We start from the raw sequence: 17,470 nt of genomic DNA, 5'->3' as shown, positions 1-17,470 counted from the left end.
AGAGAGAGAAAGAGAGGAGGTATCAAAGAACTGACCAGTAATGGAACAATTCAGGTGGGAGATAGTTTCAAGAAGAAAAGAGATGGCATGACATTAACAACAGTTTCCACCAAAGCAAGAACTAAGAAAAGACATGGGACCTCTCAAATGGTAGAACACACATGATTTTTGAGAGGAATGATGACCAATCAAAATGCTCTGCAACTTCAGATTCTGAATCTCATTGTCCTCTATTTTCTGTACACATTCCATTCAGTGAAATTACAGCAACATGTCAAAGCTTGCAGAAAGACTATGTCTGCCCCTTTCTGTTAAGTTCACGGTCTTAATCCACAAGACGTGGTAGGAAGTGACTCTCTGGCATAGCCCAGGCCTGGTCGTTTAGTAAATCTAAGTGCAGAGCAAGAGAAAGTAAGTAAGCTTGGGAGACCAGGGAGTGAAGTCATGTCAGAGGAGTGTGGCCACATTGAATAACAAAATCATGTTTCTGTGGCCTTTTTTGCATGTGTCCGTCAGAATTTATGGTTTGTGGTTTTAGATATTTCTGAATGCAAAGAGATGCCTGGACGTTAAGCCAAACTCAAGTGCCTTGCATTCAACAAGCTTTAAAACTAAATTGCCTGTAATTCTAAACAGCCCTATGGAATATCACAGATGTCTCTTTTCTTCTAAAAATTAAATCCTGGGATTTCTGGAATAAAAACCAGAGCTTAATTGTGGTGCCATCACAAAACTGTCACTTCCTGTATTACAGAAGAATTCCTTTGGGAATGCTGTTATGGTTTCTGAATGTTTATCCATGTAGAGATGTGTATAAGCACAATTTCATACAAATGCATGTAACACTCCACTCTCCAATTGGTTAATACCTGAACTTCTCACAAAAGGAAAGTAAGAAAAGTCCCTAAAACATTCTGCTGGCCAGTACTCAGATTTTTGATGATTATATTTGAAAACTGACACCAACATTTTTTTGTACTTAATCCTTTGCTCGAGAAGAAAAAGAAAAAAAAAAGAATACAGAAGAAAGAAAGAAAAATACAGAGGGAAAGAAAAATATTGAGAAGAATAGAAAAACAGAAGAAAAATATACCTCTAAAGTTTTCTTTCTTTCTCTCCTTCTCAGCTGATATACTGACATTTATTATTCCCCTGCACTTTTATTTTTTTGGCCTGACAATAAACTCTAAACTCAATGAATATTCTATGTGTGATGGTTAATGGCGCATTCTGGATTGAGTCCATTAAAACAGCTTGCACAATGGAATTATTTACTCCCTCATATGTCAATTTATTTGCTGGGTGCAATTTTGTTTTTATCCAAAGGGGATGAAAATCTGCCAAGATACCCTGTCTAATAAGTACACATTATATTCTTTTAACTTAGGGAAACCCCAAATGCAGTTTCATCATGAAATTCAAGAGGGACACTCTTTCTAAATAACTAGTCAATTTGACTATAACAGGGAGATGTGGTACACTTCCAAATATACAAGTTCAGCCAAACTATTTTCCTGAGTTCCAGAGGTGAAAGCAAGGAGGATTAATCTAAAAGTAAGTTATCTTTCAACGGTGGGGTTTCTCAAGCCTTCCAGCAAAGCTGTTAGTATCAGGGTGCTGTGAAAGACTATCATATTCTCTTCTGTCAAAGCCCATTAGAACAATCGTGGACTGTAGATGCCTTTATGACCAGAAATACTTTATTTAATAGTAACTTGTACTCACCACGAAAGAAATCATGGGAGCTAACAGAGTGGAGTGAAAGTGCAGTGAACTGTTGTCCCAGAATCCCGTGATACAGTCTTGGTTTTGACACTTACCACTGCTTGACTATGGGCAAGCTCATTTCTCTTTCTGAATTTCTTTCTGAATCTGAATTACTTCCCTTTCTGAATCTTCTGAATATGTTTTCCCATATTTAGAAAAAACATGACTTCCTCATCTGTTCTTTAGACTGTCTCTTTTTTTATTATTTTTTATTTTTTAAAATTTATTTTATTGCATTTTAGGTTTTGGGGTACATGTGAAGAACATGCAAGATTGTTGCATAGGTACACACATGGCAGTGTGATTTGCTGCCTTCCTCCCCATCAAATATATCTGGCATTTCCCCCCATGCTATCTCTCCCCAGCTCCCCGCACCCCACTGACTCTCCCCTATTTCCCCCCAACAGACCCAAGTGTGTAGTGCTCCCCTCCCTGTGTCCATGTGTTCTCATTGTTCAACACCCGCCTATGAGTGAGAATATGTGGTGATTGATCTTCTGTTCTTGTGTCAGTTTGCTGAGAATGATGCTTTCCAGGTTCATCCATGTCCCTACAAAGGACACAAACTCATCGTTTTTTATGGCTGCATAATATTCCATGGTGTATATGTGCCACATTTTCCCTTTCCAGTTTATCATCAATGGGCATTTGGGTTGGTTCCAGGTCTTTGCTATTGTAAACAGTGCTGCAATGAACATTCATGTGCAAGTGTCCTTATAATAGAACGATTTATAATCCTTTGGATATATACCCAGTAATGGGATTGCTGGGTCAAATGGAAGTTCTATTTCTAGGTCCTTGAGGAATCGCCACACTGTCTTCCACAATGGTTGAACTAATTTACACTCCCACCAACAGTGTAAAAGTGTTCTTATTTCTCCACATCCTCTCCAGCATCTGTTGTCTCTAGATTTTTTAATGATTGCCATTCTAACTGGCATGAGATGATATCTCAATGTAGTTTTGATTTGCATTTCTCTGATGACCAGTCATGATGAGCATTTTTTCATATGTTTGTTGGCCTCATGTATGTCTTCCTTTGTAAAGTATCTGTTCATATCCTTTGCCCACTTTTGAATGGGCTTGTTTGTTTTTCTCTTGTAAATCTGTTTTAGTTATTTGTAAATTCTGGATATCAGCCCTTTGTCAGATGGGTAAAATGCAAAAATTTTTTCCCATTCTGTTGGTTGCCGATTCAGTCTAATGACTGTTTCTTTTGCTGTGCAGAAGCTGTGAAGTTTGATTAGGTCCCATTTGTCCATTTTGGCTTTTGTTGCCAATGCTTTTGGTGTTTTGGTCATGAAGTCACTTCGTGTGAATAGTGTAGGCAGCTATGCTCATGATGCCAGTAACAATCATCTGGTTGGGACATACAGCATCCATAAGCAGTCTCAGGGTATGAATTCTCTAGTTTAGAAGCATCTAATTAGCGCCACTGAGCAGAACAAGTCCTACACTGCAAAGGTCACACCAAGTACTAACCTATCGTTCCAAAGGAGTTTCAGGACCTACCATAACATTTTACAAACATGTAAAAGAACAAATCAGCTATTGCTCAGTGGAATTGCAGATAAGATTTATAAACTGAAGAATTTCAGAGCAAGAAGGGCTCTTGGAAGCTATAGCCCCGTGCTTCCTTTCTGTAGATGGAAAAAAACTGAGACTCAGAAAGTATCAGAACTTTTCCAAAGCATCACTACAGGACAGGGATGAGGTAGCAAGAGTCCTGGTTTCCTGAGGCCTCAATCAGGGGTCTTTTTACCATTCTGGGCTACTGTAACACAATATATTCAAAGCTAAAGCCCTGCTATTGCATAACATAGCCTTATTTCCAATAGGCACAAAGTTAAAAGAATTGCTCTGAGGAGGCTGTCATCATTCATGGGTGAAAAAAGCCTCCCTAGGGAACCCAGCCAGTTATCAGAAGAAAACCTCTGTCTCAAAACATATGCATTCTTAAATATAGTAAATATGAGCAATGATGGGACTATAGGAAAGTAAGGTAGCACTGGATGTGAAGGAGACAATTACAAACAAGGTAAGTTGTCAGGGGAAGAACACTGGGTCTTTGGCCAGGGGCAGTGGCTCATATCTGCAATCCCAGCACTTTGGGAGGCCTAGGCGGGCAGATCACCTGAGACCAGGAGTTCGAGACCAGTTTGGCCAACATGGTGAAACTCCGTCTCTACTAAAAATACAAAAATTAGGCAGGTATGGTGGCAGGCACCTGTAATCCCAGCTACTGAGGGGCTGAGGCAGGAGAATCACTTGAACCCAGGAAGTGGAGGTTGCAGTGAGCCAAGATCCTGCCACTGCACTTCAGCCTGGGCAACAGACTGAGACCCTGTCTCACACACACACACACACACACACACACACACTCACACACAAAGAAGACTGGGTCTTTCTCACTGCTATGATGGGGTTAATTAAAGTCCTAAGTAAAGATTGCCAACATCAAATTATCAAGCAAATAAATATTTGGAAGTTTTCTTTCTGAAATTATACTTGGCATAAATCATGACTTTTCGGTAGCTCTGTGTCTTTGGGCATTTCACACAGTCTTTCTGACCTCTAGGCGACAATAATTTTGTGAAAAACAAGAGGATAATGGATGATAAAATGTTTTGTTTCTATAAGGCACTATTCCACTGGCATATATTGAATGTCTGCTATGTACCATACTCCCCTCTCTGTACTGTTAGAGATCTTATATTTTTTATTTTATTTAACCCATATAGTAATTTTGAGCTACTTTTGAAGACCTAGATGTAGTTACAGGAAATAAGTTAAATAATATGACCAGATTTAATCAGATCATCAAGTCAAGAACAGCTCGTGAAATGTAATTTTTAAAAAAAAAGTGGGGGGAGGAAAAACACCAGGATCACTGAACATAAACAAAACCAGAGAAGCAAATCTCTAGCACAGAGGAAGTGTTGGGATGCTTTAAGCTTGTCTTCACCTATTGATCCCTCTTTTTCCACCTGATTCTGGGTCCAAGAATACTTCTTATGTGTTCAGCTTCTGCTTCTGGGAGGAAATATGTAAGATTTCCTACTTGAATTGAAATCCATCTGGAAGACTTCCATTCAGATAGCTTAAATAAGCCTTTCAATTCCCTTTCCTTCAGTGTGAAAAAACCTAAGTTCTTAATTATATTTTCTGATGGGTTAAAAATAATCTTTTAGATCACCTTAGAGCTGATTCCCTAAAACATTCCAAAGTTCTCATTTTCAATTCCACCATTTCCTTAGCACATTTTCTATGCAGAGTATAGAGAAATGAATCAAACTCAGTGACTGAACTCTAGAAGCTCATGATCTGACAATCTATGAGCTGATTTTACTATAAACTTTTTCCCAGACCTCAAAAAGCGCAAACAGAAACTTGCAAGTCCCATTACAGAAATAGAGGATCACTTATTACAATTATTCTCACTTTCTGTCCTCAAGGAAACCAGCTGGATCTGGCCTCCATTGCAACAGTAGTGGAAGTAAGAAGGACAATATACTCTTTACCTCTAGTAAGTTCCAAAGCCTCCCAGAAAGAGACAGAGGCAGAGGATGGGTTCCATAAGCACTTGGCAGAAGAAGGTTTGTAGTAGTCACGGATTTTTAGGATCCTAAACTACCTGAATTGGAAAGCCTTTTGGAGAGGTGAGTTTCCAGATCTTTTATTTTATAGATATGTAACTGAGACCAGAGTTTTCAAAGATCACAGTTCTTCCTTCATTCATGTTAATTACATGTTCTCCTCAGTGACTCAGATTCAGAATTCTACTCAAACACTGTTGTCGGCAGGATAGAAGACCGAGCAATTACTACTTTAAATCATCACAGCAGACCAATAGAAGTTTTGCCTTCTATACACACGAAAAGTAAAGACATGCTGAAGAGATGAGCTTTATGCTGTAGAAACTGCTCATATTAGCGGCAAAGGACACAGTCATGAAAAACAAATATGACTTAACAACGCAAAAGGTGGCTGCAGGTTGGAAGGACGGAAAACATTCTTTGGTAACCAATTTTGTAAGAGAATAAATCATTTCTGGCAGGAAGGACTCCTCTCCTCTAAGTCATCTTTAGCTGAGCTAGAAAATATGCCAGCCAGTCCTCAGCCTGAGTTAATATACTCATTCTGTGCATTCTTCTTTCTTCAGAGAGAAGCCACATGTCCTTTTGCATAGGGCAACATAGCTGGCTTCCTCTCCCTGAACTTCTCACTCTCCTTCTATCCTGGCCTTCAAAGGGTCTCTGTTAAGGCATTCGCCTACCTGTTAACAGGACTAAATGGGGACACGTAGCTCCCTAGAAGGAGAGATGGCGGCTTTCATTATTACCTCCGTCAGCTGCCCCTCCTTTCTACTCATCTCAAATCTCAAAGCTCCACCACAGAATTAAAAACATAGCTCGAGGCACCAAACCAAGATTTATGAGGAAGCACAGACATTAACTCTTGCTCTAAACGCAGGGCGTGTGCTTGTAAGTATGGGTGAGCAAACAGAGGGAGGCTGTGAGCAGGAGGAGGCGGGCAGGGCAGTGAGGGGGGGAGAGCAATTCAGAACAACATGATCTATTTTCTTAATGTCTCCTTTCCCCCTACCTTACAGCATGTATTGTTGAAAGGTGGCCTTCTAGGCCCATGAAATGTTAGTCTCTTGCTTATTTAATCTGGACAAAGGCAGGGACAGAGTTGGCACCCTGGAGGGTATTCAATGCTCCTTTGCTCATTGAATGACCTCAGAGGAAATATTTTCCATGACAAGAACCCAAAAGACGCTGGCACGGAGTCAGACAATAAGATTTGCAGAATGTGTTTACATTCTCTCCATGTCCCCAGGCTGTTCCAAACCCATGGGCAGGTGCTGCCTTTATCTGCTCTCTTTGCTCACCTGGCTCCCTCCCAGAAGTTTCCAGGGCCTTTAGCTCAGTGAGATTAACCACTTACTGGCATGGGTAACCAGGAAATGATATAGGTTATATTACTTGAGGCAGAGCAAGTAATAAATAAAGCAGCTCAGCAGTGTTCATAAAGAAAAAATGAGGGGTATTATGGTGCCACTGCAAAAACCTTTGGTGAGAATTAGGAGGCCTGGGTTCAAAAGATGGCTCTACCACTATTCAACGGGGTGATTTGAACCTCTTACTTCTGTGGGCTCTGGCGATCTGTCTGTAATATTAGGGAGTTGAAACTAGATCATTTATAAGGTCCTCTTCTACGCTCAGTAAATTAAGATGTATGCTGAAAGACCGGAATAATTTGTGTTATGCTGGTTAGACAAAAAACCAAGAGATAACCCAAGGGATAACTTAAATGCATATGAGAAATTCTCAGAAGCCTACAAAGACCTGATCATTCTTCTCCTAAAAGGTGAAAAAAAAGTGATCTTAACCTGCAGAAGAAAAGACCTGAGGTTAAATGAAGAGCAGAATTTAGGTAAGTGAGAGTGACTAATTATAAAAAGGGTTACCAAAAAAGATCATGGAATCTCCCAAGCTGAAAGTCCTTAAAAGAAATGTTTGTCTGCTTGGGAAAGTTTAAATGTGCTTGTCCTAGAGGTGGTCATGTTCATGGCTGAAGACAGGAAGACAAAGTTTCCAAACCAGAGGTTCAACCTAAGATTTCATGACTCACAATGTTGGAATATATATGTATTTGTGCAGTAAATATTGATACTAAAATAGACATGGTTGCTTACAGTGCCAGATACATAGAAACCACCTAATAAATTTTTGTTTAATGAAGATGAATGAATGAGTTTACAGACCAAGTCAGGATGCCTGTCAATTTGAATGCTATAGTATTCCATTTTTAGAATGTTACATGTTATGGCAGTAAGTCTCTAGACTGGTAGTCAAAAAATTCTGTTCAAATCCTTGCATTTATAGTCATCTTTGTGGTTTACACTGGACACTTTTCTGGATGTGCCAATCTCCCCCTTATAAAATAAAGGTGACACTGGATTAGATTGTGTCTAGTGGACACTCCAACTCTACACAAATGTAATATGTTTGACCCATCAGATTAGAGGATTATCAACCTTTAGGTTTCACTTAAATAACACAGATAAGTATTTTTCCCTAATGAATTAATTTGGATGAAAGTCATTCTCAAACTTACATATTTATTTTCTTAAACAGATTATACTAAACATAGCCATTTTTAATTACTTAATAAAAGTTATCAAAAACCCCAGATTTTAAGACCTACAAGGAATTTATTATTCATTTATGTCCTATATCCTTGACCCTTAAATTTACCAAATATAGGCGGAAATCTAAATGTTACCCAAATTAATACTCGAAACCCTTACAATACTTTCCTATACTGCTTCTATGAAAGCAATCTGTTGTATATGAAGGGTAAGACTATTTGCCTGAAGCTCTGAAAGATTCTTGACTGCTAAGTTTATTGGTTCTTATGTCAGCTGTCTCTTCCATCACCATCAGGCTGCCATTTCTTGCTGTTATCAACATTCCTGACTTCAGCTGTTCTTTTTCGAATTTGTTTTTTCTAAACTTCCATTGACAGGGAAACTAGAAACACATTATTATTGGGATCATGGGCAAATAATAAAAATATCCTCTTTCTCAGCCTATTTATTCCAAAGAAAATGCAATGAATTATTAGAAAAAGCTTCGTTTTCTCAGATCCCATTTAAATGGAAAGCTAATTCAACAAAGTTGACAGTAAAGAACTTTTGAATAAAAGAGAAGAAACTGTATGCTACTTTAGGCTGTGAGCAAAATGGCCTATTTGGAGTCCAGGTCTGTCAGAAGGAAACAAATGTCCTCCTAGGATTAAAAGTGATAACTTTCTTTCCACCGATGAGGTTGACATGAAATTTTGTCATTGCTAGAGTCATACTTTGGCAGACACTGGCATTGTCATATTCTGTACATGAAGCCTTATACTCTGATCCATCCTTCAGACCTTTTAGAGTATAACTCCCACAATATTGAACAATTACTTTAAGTGGCAACATTTTAAGTAAATCCCTGATAGAATTCCTCCATAAAGTCCAGAGAAATTGCTCTGGATACGACTGTGATGAGGATTCAGCAGCAGGAACAAGCTCTCATAGTTAAAGTTATCAAAAAAGCCTTCATCCATTCAATACATGTTTACTGTTCTTCGACTTTTTACCAAGTGCATGCAAGTACCTCAAAAGATATATAACAAGCCTTCAAGAAACTCAGAGCAGTCTAATGATTTTATAAAGTAAGGAGTCTTTTAGCTGGGGTTTGATAGATATGAGGCTTTTGATAAGCCGAGGTGATTGACAAGAAAATAGCATTAAGTACACTGAAAACAAGCAGCAAGTCATAAGAACAAAGATCCACATAAGAAAAATCGTACACACGCTCTGTGCCACAATTTGTATGTTTGTGGTGATTGTATGTATTTACAGTTGGGCTACATGTGAGCAAGCAGAGTGGAGGCAGACGGTCCAGAAGAAATCTACAGAAATCTGCAGAGGTTGCAGGGGAGGGTGTTGTGATTAAACAGAAAAGTACGTGGTCTGGAGAAGCCTAACATGGAAGCTAGTGAGGAGTCACTGAGGAGTCAGTAGGGTGTGGTTTAATTAACTGAAAAAATCTGTCTCTAACTGCCAGATGCAAAACTAGAGAATGAAGAGGCACAGTGTGTTCAGAGGACAATGGAACCCATGGCTAAGCTGGATGCTCTCCTTGGCCTCCAGGCCAAGAGCGGAGCTGGGCCTTGCTATCTGTCAGCCTCCTGCTGGGTGTCATTAAGAAGACTGGAGGCAAACACAGAAGGGGTAAAATCAAAGACTGGGTGGTAATGGTGATAATGGCAGAAGAAGAAAAGAAAGGAAGAAAACATTATAAGAAATAAAACTTTTATCTTCAACAGATTCAGTGATGGTTGCCACCTAACTGACTTAGCAGGTTTACCAATCTTGCTGCACCTTAATTTTCTATTAAGTGGAATTAGTTCTATTTTTCTCAAAAACATACTATAAAGGGTTAAATATAACTAAAAATGTGAAGCCTTTAACAGAGCCTACTAGATGTTCAATATTTGCTTGCTGGAAAGTGTTTTACAGCACACAAACTTTTTGTTTGTTTGTTTGTTTGTTTGTTTGTTTTGAGACAGAGTCTCACTCTGTTGCCCAGGCTGGAATGCAGTGGCATGATCTCGGCTCACTGCACCCTCTGCCCCCTGGGTTCAAGTGATTCTTCTGCCTCAGCCTCCCAAGTAGCTAGGACTGCAGGCGCGTGCCACCACTCCCAGCTAATTTTTTTGTATTTTTAGTAGAGATGAAGTTTCACCATGTTAGCCAGGATGATCTCAATCCCCTGACCAGGTGATCTGCCTGCCCTGGCCTCCCAAAGTGCTAGGATTACAGGTGTGAGCCACCACACCCAGCCCAGCACACAAACATTTTATCAATCATGATCTCATTGTTCTTCATAAATTGTTGATACCTGAAATTTAGAAAGGAATTGTGAAAATTCTAAAGACACAGAGTTAGGGAAAGCCAGGATTTACACCGAGATATTTCTGATTCAAAGATAGAACTCTGAGTTGGACTTCCAGTCAAGAGCCATGAGCTCTACTGGCAAGGTAGGAATGTCGAGGATATCTGAGGGCTGGTTAACAAGGGGACATATACTGGCATTGCTGGCAGAGGCTTCCCACTCCCAGCAGTGTTCAGATTCTAGGTCTGGACCAGGAATATGTCTCCAGTGATGGAAGGGAAAAGCCAGATGCAGGCATCCAGAGCTTATCTGATCTAGCTCTGGTTCTTGTTCCTACAAATAGCAAAGCAAATCTGGCAAGAGAAAGAGTAAAATCTTAAGAAGGATAACATTAAGCCTGCTTTCTTTCCAGTTCATTACCCTGGCACTAAACCTGAGTGGGAATCATATAAAAATCTCTTTCAATTGCGATTGAAAGAGACGCAATAGAACATTAACACTATTGACATAACTCTTTTTCTTCTTTTAAAAATTCTTGCTTTCCATAATGAGCATGGATGACTTTTACATGGAAATGATAACCTGCATATGTAAGATGTATCATCTGTCTTAAGAGCAGGACTAAATGTTCCAGGCAATGCTAAGACTTCTGCATATATTATCTCTAGTTCTTATCACAAGCTCACAAGATAGTTTTATGATCTCTGTTTTACAGATAAGGAAAATGAGGTCTAAAGCCATTAAGTGGTAGGTGGTAGATCAGACACTAGATTTTGGGTCTCTGGATTCTACATCCCCTGATAATCCCAAGGTATTCTATGGCTACACAGGACAATGAAGAAAAGAAGCATTTATACCAACCAATTGTTTTCTTAGTGAGCATACATAAAGACAATCGTTATAGAGCTCACTTTTTTAATTGTGGTCTCTCTTCACCTGAACTAATCTATCCCCTACCTTTCTCCATAGTGCCACTCCAACCAGCTCAGAAAACTAAAGTGACTTCCAGTTGCCTATCAAATTCAGAAACACTTTCTCAGCCAGATACGCAAGGCCTTTTGAGTAGAATTCTAGCATGCATTTCCAATATTCAAAACCACAACCCCTCAGGGCTCCAACCAAACAATTCAACTTGCTGAGCCTGAGCCTGTCTTAAAATATGTGCAATAACTTCATCAATAAGAAATTATTCTATATACTTATGTCACATCATCAAATGAACTGTGAGCTGATCAAGAATAGGGTCGATGTCTAAATCATGTCCATTGCCCCCATGACATCTATTTTGCAGTTCATGATTAAACAGGTTGGAGATAAGTAGACTCACGGTTTTTATTGTAAAAAAAAAAAAAAAAAAAAAAGACACAACTCAAAATAAAACAAGAATGTCCATTCCTCAGAGCAGGCTGATCTGGCTGCAGCTGCTTTTGTTTTTCATTAATCCATATTTCTGAGTTGTCTTGTTTAAAAACGAGATTTTAAAGTGTTTTCTGTTTGTCTAAGGGAGATGAGAGAAATCCTTCATCAATTTTGAGGAGTATGTAACAGATATCTTTAGAAATGCCCAGGTTAGAAAGGCTGTACGTTTGCATGCATATAGGATATGGCTTGCTTTGAAACTATTTTCCTGCAGATGCTGGCATGTCACATCCATATTGAAGGCTTTGTGTGCCAAGAGGTTGCCAGGTAGATGGAGCAAAGAGCTTCCCTTACAAAGCTACCAAGAAAAATGCTACAAAATCAAGGAAACATTTTGAGGCAACACTCTTCATTATAAATTGGTACATTTGGCAAATCACTGGGCGTTAGGTTTGTATAAATTTTTGTCTCCCTTCTTAAAAGGAAGTACTTTTGAGCACCCTAAATAACCAAGTTTCAACATATACAGAGTAACTAAGTTAAAAAAAAAAAAAGCCACTTCTCAGAAAAAATATTATGAATCTTCTGTTTCTCTTTCCTCTCAAGAGAGGTTGGGAGTGGATGGTCTGGAATATATACACGTACAATTAGACAGGTTAACACAAACTTCTGGCCCAGCTCTCATGGCCCTTGAGGAAACCACGGGTCTGCCCAGGAAGCTCAAGGGTACAGAAGGCTCCGCTTTCCCCACTTTTGGAGGAATCTGAAATGGAACAAATTTCAAGTGAAGTTACATGATACACACATTTATTTTCCCTTTAAGCTTATGACATTTCCTGAGGAAGTTTATTTATGGTATTTCATACAGTAAGCTATGTGACAAAGCAAACTTCCACACACACACCCTCTAGGTCATGGCCCTCATGAACCATTTAACCTGTTCAGCAAGAGTTGGATATTCAGTGGCCCGTTCCCTGCGAAAGTGAGTATATTCTACCTACCACAGGTGAAACTCAGACAACAAAAATCCCATGCTACTGATGAAGTGCTGTGATATAATAAAAGAAGTCTTAGAGGTCGCAGGATGCAGATCTGAGTTCAAATCTCAGAACCAGTTTACTATGTGACTTTGGTGAAGTCACTTAACATTCAGTACGTTTCCTCCTCTGAAAACAGAAATAGGGTGCGTACTTAGCAAAAGTAGTGCAAGACTGTCTGTAAAGGGTCTGTCTCATCACTGGTTTAAAGCACTTCTTTAGCAGAACCCTGCAAAGTAAATCACAAGAAAAAAACTTTATGGATTATTTTGCATTCCTGCTAGCTTTTTTGGCTCTCATCACAACCTGTCAAATCAGAAATTTAGGCGGGCAAAGAAGGAAAATGGTATAAAATACTAAGCTATGTACAAAGTTAAGAAATTCCAACATTTTCTGAAATAAAGCTGATTCACCTGCATTCCACAGTGTATATTTGCTTTGGGGTAAGTGAGTTAAGGTTTACTTGAAGTTTTTAATTTATCATCGTGTTGCAATAATACCGCTTTGCATACATGTGAGTTTGGGGTTTTATGATTTTGTTTTTATTTAAGATTTACTTCTTTCACAGAGCTTTGTATTTCCACCCTGGCCCAGAGCAATAGTTTAGATGGAGACCTGGGATCCTCCCTCCCTTTCTCCCAGTCCTAGTGTTCTGTCCTTTACTGTGGCAGGCTTTGCATACCTGAGTGAGAACAAACAGCCCAGGTTCCCAAGTTCCATACATGAGTCCTCTTCCCAAATGGTCACCTTTTGGTCACCTCTCAGCCCTATGTATATGTCCACTGGCAGCACAGTATGCTCGTGGAAGGATACCCCCATTTGAAAAACTTGCACAAACACTGCAAGCTGGTATGGGGCCATCAGGTAAGAAGTTTTAGGGTTTCAGACACTCAGAGCATGGTTTAGAACAATGCTTGAGAAAATCTAATGAGCATCTGAATCACCCAAGGTTTCCTTAAAACCCAGATTCTGATCCAGCTGGTCTGGAGTGGGCCTGAAATTCTGGACTCTGTACATCTAATGAGTTCCCAGGTGATCCTAATGCCACCTAAGAACAAGAAGTCAGATGGAGTGGGAGGAATGGTATAGGATCTTGGTTGGCAAATACCCTTGACCCTGAGGGCTCTTCAGGCTGCAGGGATGGGCACAGCTAGGTGGGGATCAAAAGAAGAATTATCTAAAGTGTGCACCTAGGGCAAGAGTCTTGACTGAGAAGTGAAAGGTATGGTCATTTTTATCTGAATACAAGACAGGAATCTAAGCAGAAGAGGGTTTGTCAGTGGCCTGGCATGGTGGCTCATGCCTGTAATCCCAGCCCTTGAGAGGCCGAGGCAGGTGGATCACTTGAGGTCAGGGGCTCAAGACCAGCCTGGCCAACATAGTGAAACTCCCTCTCTACTAAAAATACAAAACTTGGCCAGGTGTGGTGGCACACACCCATGGTCCCAGCTACTGGGGAGGCTGACATGGGAGAATCGCTTGAACCTAAGAGGCAGAGGTTGCTGTGAGCCAAGATGGCACCACTGCACTTCTGCCTGGGTTATGGGACTGAAACCCTGCCTCTAAATAAATAAATAAGAGGGTTTATCAGTGAACTGTGATGAAAGACAAAATCCAAAGGCTGCATTTCAGATACTGTTTCTATCATTTATAGAAACGGTGTTATAAACTTGTCTTAAAAAAAACATTTTTTGAAGACTTAAGTTTTATAACACCATTTCTATAAATGATAGAAGTTATAAAACTTAAGTCTTCAAAAAAATGTTTTAAAACTTTTTTGATAGGAGTTTTAAAACAAGACTTCAAAAAATGATTTTTATTAAGAAAAGACTGGCATAAGGTTTGTTTGAAGATTATTCAAATGTTTACAGTGATACACTCACTCTGTATTTATTTATTTTAAAAAGCAACAGCAACTACCACAGGCACCTAGTTCTTCAGCCACTCCTCTTTTGACAAGGTCAAAATTCCTTTAGCAGCCAGATTTCCTTCTTCTGAACATGATCTAGTTTTCCAATGTCCTTATTAAAATATTAAAAGAAAAATGATACTAAAACAGGGATCCAATCACTTTGGAATACGCCATGAAAACCCCATCCTTCTGTAGATCCGTAAACAGATATACAGATATGTTTATAGTTGTATATGTTTGTGTATAATTGTATATACCTTTATATAATTGTAATTGGCTCAACAGCAACATCAGCTGTGTTGGTGATTTACCATACTGCTGACTCACCAGAAATTCACGATCAAATATCATTTCTCATTTCTAAGCTTTTTTTTTTATACCTGCTTCTGCTAAGCTACATTGTGAGGAGTTGGTTTTTCAAATTAAGTTTTGAAGAAATTAGGCATGGAAAATACAGCTCACAGTTAAATTCCATATTTGGCACCTGATCTTTCACAAAGAAGATTTTGATCAGAAACTGTAAGGCAGAGAACAAACAAATCCTCCTGATGACTTATTTAGGCTAAATGCTCAAGGCAAAAGCAAAAGAAATTGAGTTTGTTATATCCTGGTAAGACCAGCGTTGAATTAGCAACTCATCATGAAATGTACCTCCATTTTAGAAATAGCTCTTGAATTAAGGAAGATAAATCCCCAAAGAGGTAAACAAACCAACAAACAAAAACACAAACTCCTATCCTGGTCAAAGCTTAAGAAATAGTCTATTTTTTTTTAAAGCATCATTTTAAAATAAAACTAAGTAATTCATCTTTTGCCACAACATAATTAGGATGTGGCAAAACATTTCAATATCTGGCTAATTAATTCTATTTGCATTGCAAGCATTATCCAAAATACTGTAAGAGCCAGAAAGACAAAGTTTGAGCACGGTCTTTAATTAATCCTTCATTATGTCTAGTACAGCATTACACACCCTTGGGAACTTCTAATCATTTAAATTAAAATTTGCACGTACACACAATCCCCTAAAGATGCTTGGGATACAAATGAAGCCTTCAACTACCACATCCCCACACATTTCTACAGAGAGCAGAGAAGAAATGAGTCTCTGAATATTAAAGCAACTCCTTCATAATAAGTTAAGGGTCAAAGAGACCAAGGTCTTTTTTTTTTTTTTTTTTTTTTTTTGGAATCTGAGCAGTACCCAATAGAGTTTATGTAAACTACTAAATACTAAACAAAATGAATCTAATTTAAAGCCACAGAGAAAATGTAGTTTAAAAGATGTAAAGTACTCAGCTCTAACTTAGCAACAATATTACTCATTCAACAAACGTGTACTGAGCTGAATGGTGTTCAAAACACAGCCTTGGCAGTGTTGATCAGAGATTAACAAGGAAATGCCTCTGCATTCAGGTTGCTCAGAGTCTACTAGGAAAGATATGTATTTATACATTTATTTATTTTTGAGACGGAATCTCAGTCTGTCGCCAGGCTGGAGTGCAGCGGCATAATCTTGGCTCACTACAACTTCTGCCTCCCGGGTTCCAGCCATTCTCCTGCCTCAGCTCTCAAGGAGCTGGGACTGCAGTTGCCCGTCGCCACGTGCGGCTAATTTTTGTATTTTTAGTGGAGATGGCGTTTCACCACATTTGCCAGGATGGTCTCCACCTCCTGACCTCATGATCTGCCCTCCTCAGCCACCCAAAGTGCTGAGATTAGTAGCGAGAGCCACTGCGCCTGGCCGAAAGATATGTATTCTAATAAAGGTAGGAGAAAACTGAGGTGAGAAGCTCTCATTACAGAGGGCAGATTCCACGACTGATTTGAGGATGAGTGAATTTTGAAAGAAGTGGTGATTTAATTAGAACATGAAAGTATAATACGAAATGGTCATTCAAATATTGGGGAAAGGTTATTCCAGATAGAAGCACATAAAACAAAGGCGTAAATGTGGGAAGGTGTTGGAGTTTTCCTACTTCTCATCCTGGGTGAGGTGAATAATGAGTATTGTCCTAAAGCTTAAAGTTTTTAACCAGTTTCTTCCTGCTTGAGCACTCTCTTTCTCTATGTGTGTGTGTGTGTGTGTGTGTGTGTGTGTGTGTGTGTGTGTGTGTCACTGTAAGTGTTGTGTAATTAAAGGTGACATAGAAAAGGGAACATTGTCTACACATCTTCATATTCATTGTCTTCACATATTATGGCAATCTTAAATACAGTGTTTGCTATATTTATGAGGAAATTAATGCCCAAAGAACCTATTTCAAATGGCTGAAGCACTGTCTTTGGTCTATTTGAATCAAGACCTGGGTATTTCCCCCGTGACACACGTCCCACTTACCGTATCTTTGAAGGAAACACAGAGGAGCCGGTAGCATTGTTTTTCCGGGTAAGCCTCACACAGAAATCATGCAGACTAATGAGTGTTTCAGTAATGTTAATTGATCATTCCAGTTCAACCTTTGCTCATTTGCTTTCACGCGAGAAGCAAAGTGGGCCCCAAGCACAAATTGTACCATTATATATGATTCATATGGTAATATTATACCATGAATCCGGTTATTATATAATTTGAAATTGGCTTCAAGGAAGAGCTGGCTTTTCTTCCCCAACTCCCCATAGGGCCTTTCATGTCACTGCAGAGGTGACACGGTGTCTAAGAAGTTGGTTCCAAATCTCTTCATTTTTTTCATTCTCCAGAAATTTAAACTTTGATTTTCAAAATCACCTGACAGTTTTGTTTGGGCCTAACCGTCTGGTAAAGAAAAGTAAACTAATAAGGCATTCACATGTTTTATATATCCAAAGACCCATTTTTCTTAGCCCTTCATACAGTATACACAGAAGAAAGTGTACTTATTGTACAGGACCTGTTGAATATTCCAGTGTGGCCCTCAAACTTAGTGTTCATAGGGAAACGGGCCAAAAGGTTGGAAAATAGATTG

General features: G+C 39.2%; 1 protein-coding gene across 1 annotated transcript in view; it reads right to left on the bottom strand.

Moving 5' to 3' along the window:
• Positions 1-17,470, bottom strand: part of TPRG1 (tumor protein p63 regulated 1) — a 144,717-nt gene that overhangs the window by 13,301 nt on the left and 113,946 nt on the right. The window lies entirely within an intron of this gene.

Source organism: Cebus imitator, unplaced genomic scaffold, assembly GCF_001604975.1.
Source record: "Cebus imitator isolate Cc_AM_T3 unplaced genomic scaffold, Cebus_imitator-1.0 Scaffold220, whole genome shotgun sequence".
Classification (NCBI taxonomy): Eukaryota; Metazoa; Chordata; class Mammalia; order Primates; family Cebidae; genus Cebus; species Cebus imitator.
This window is presented reverse-complemented; position numbering and strand designations above follow the sequence as displayed.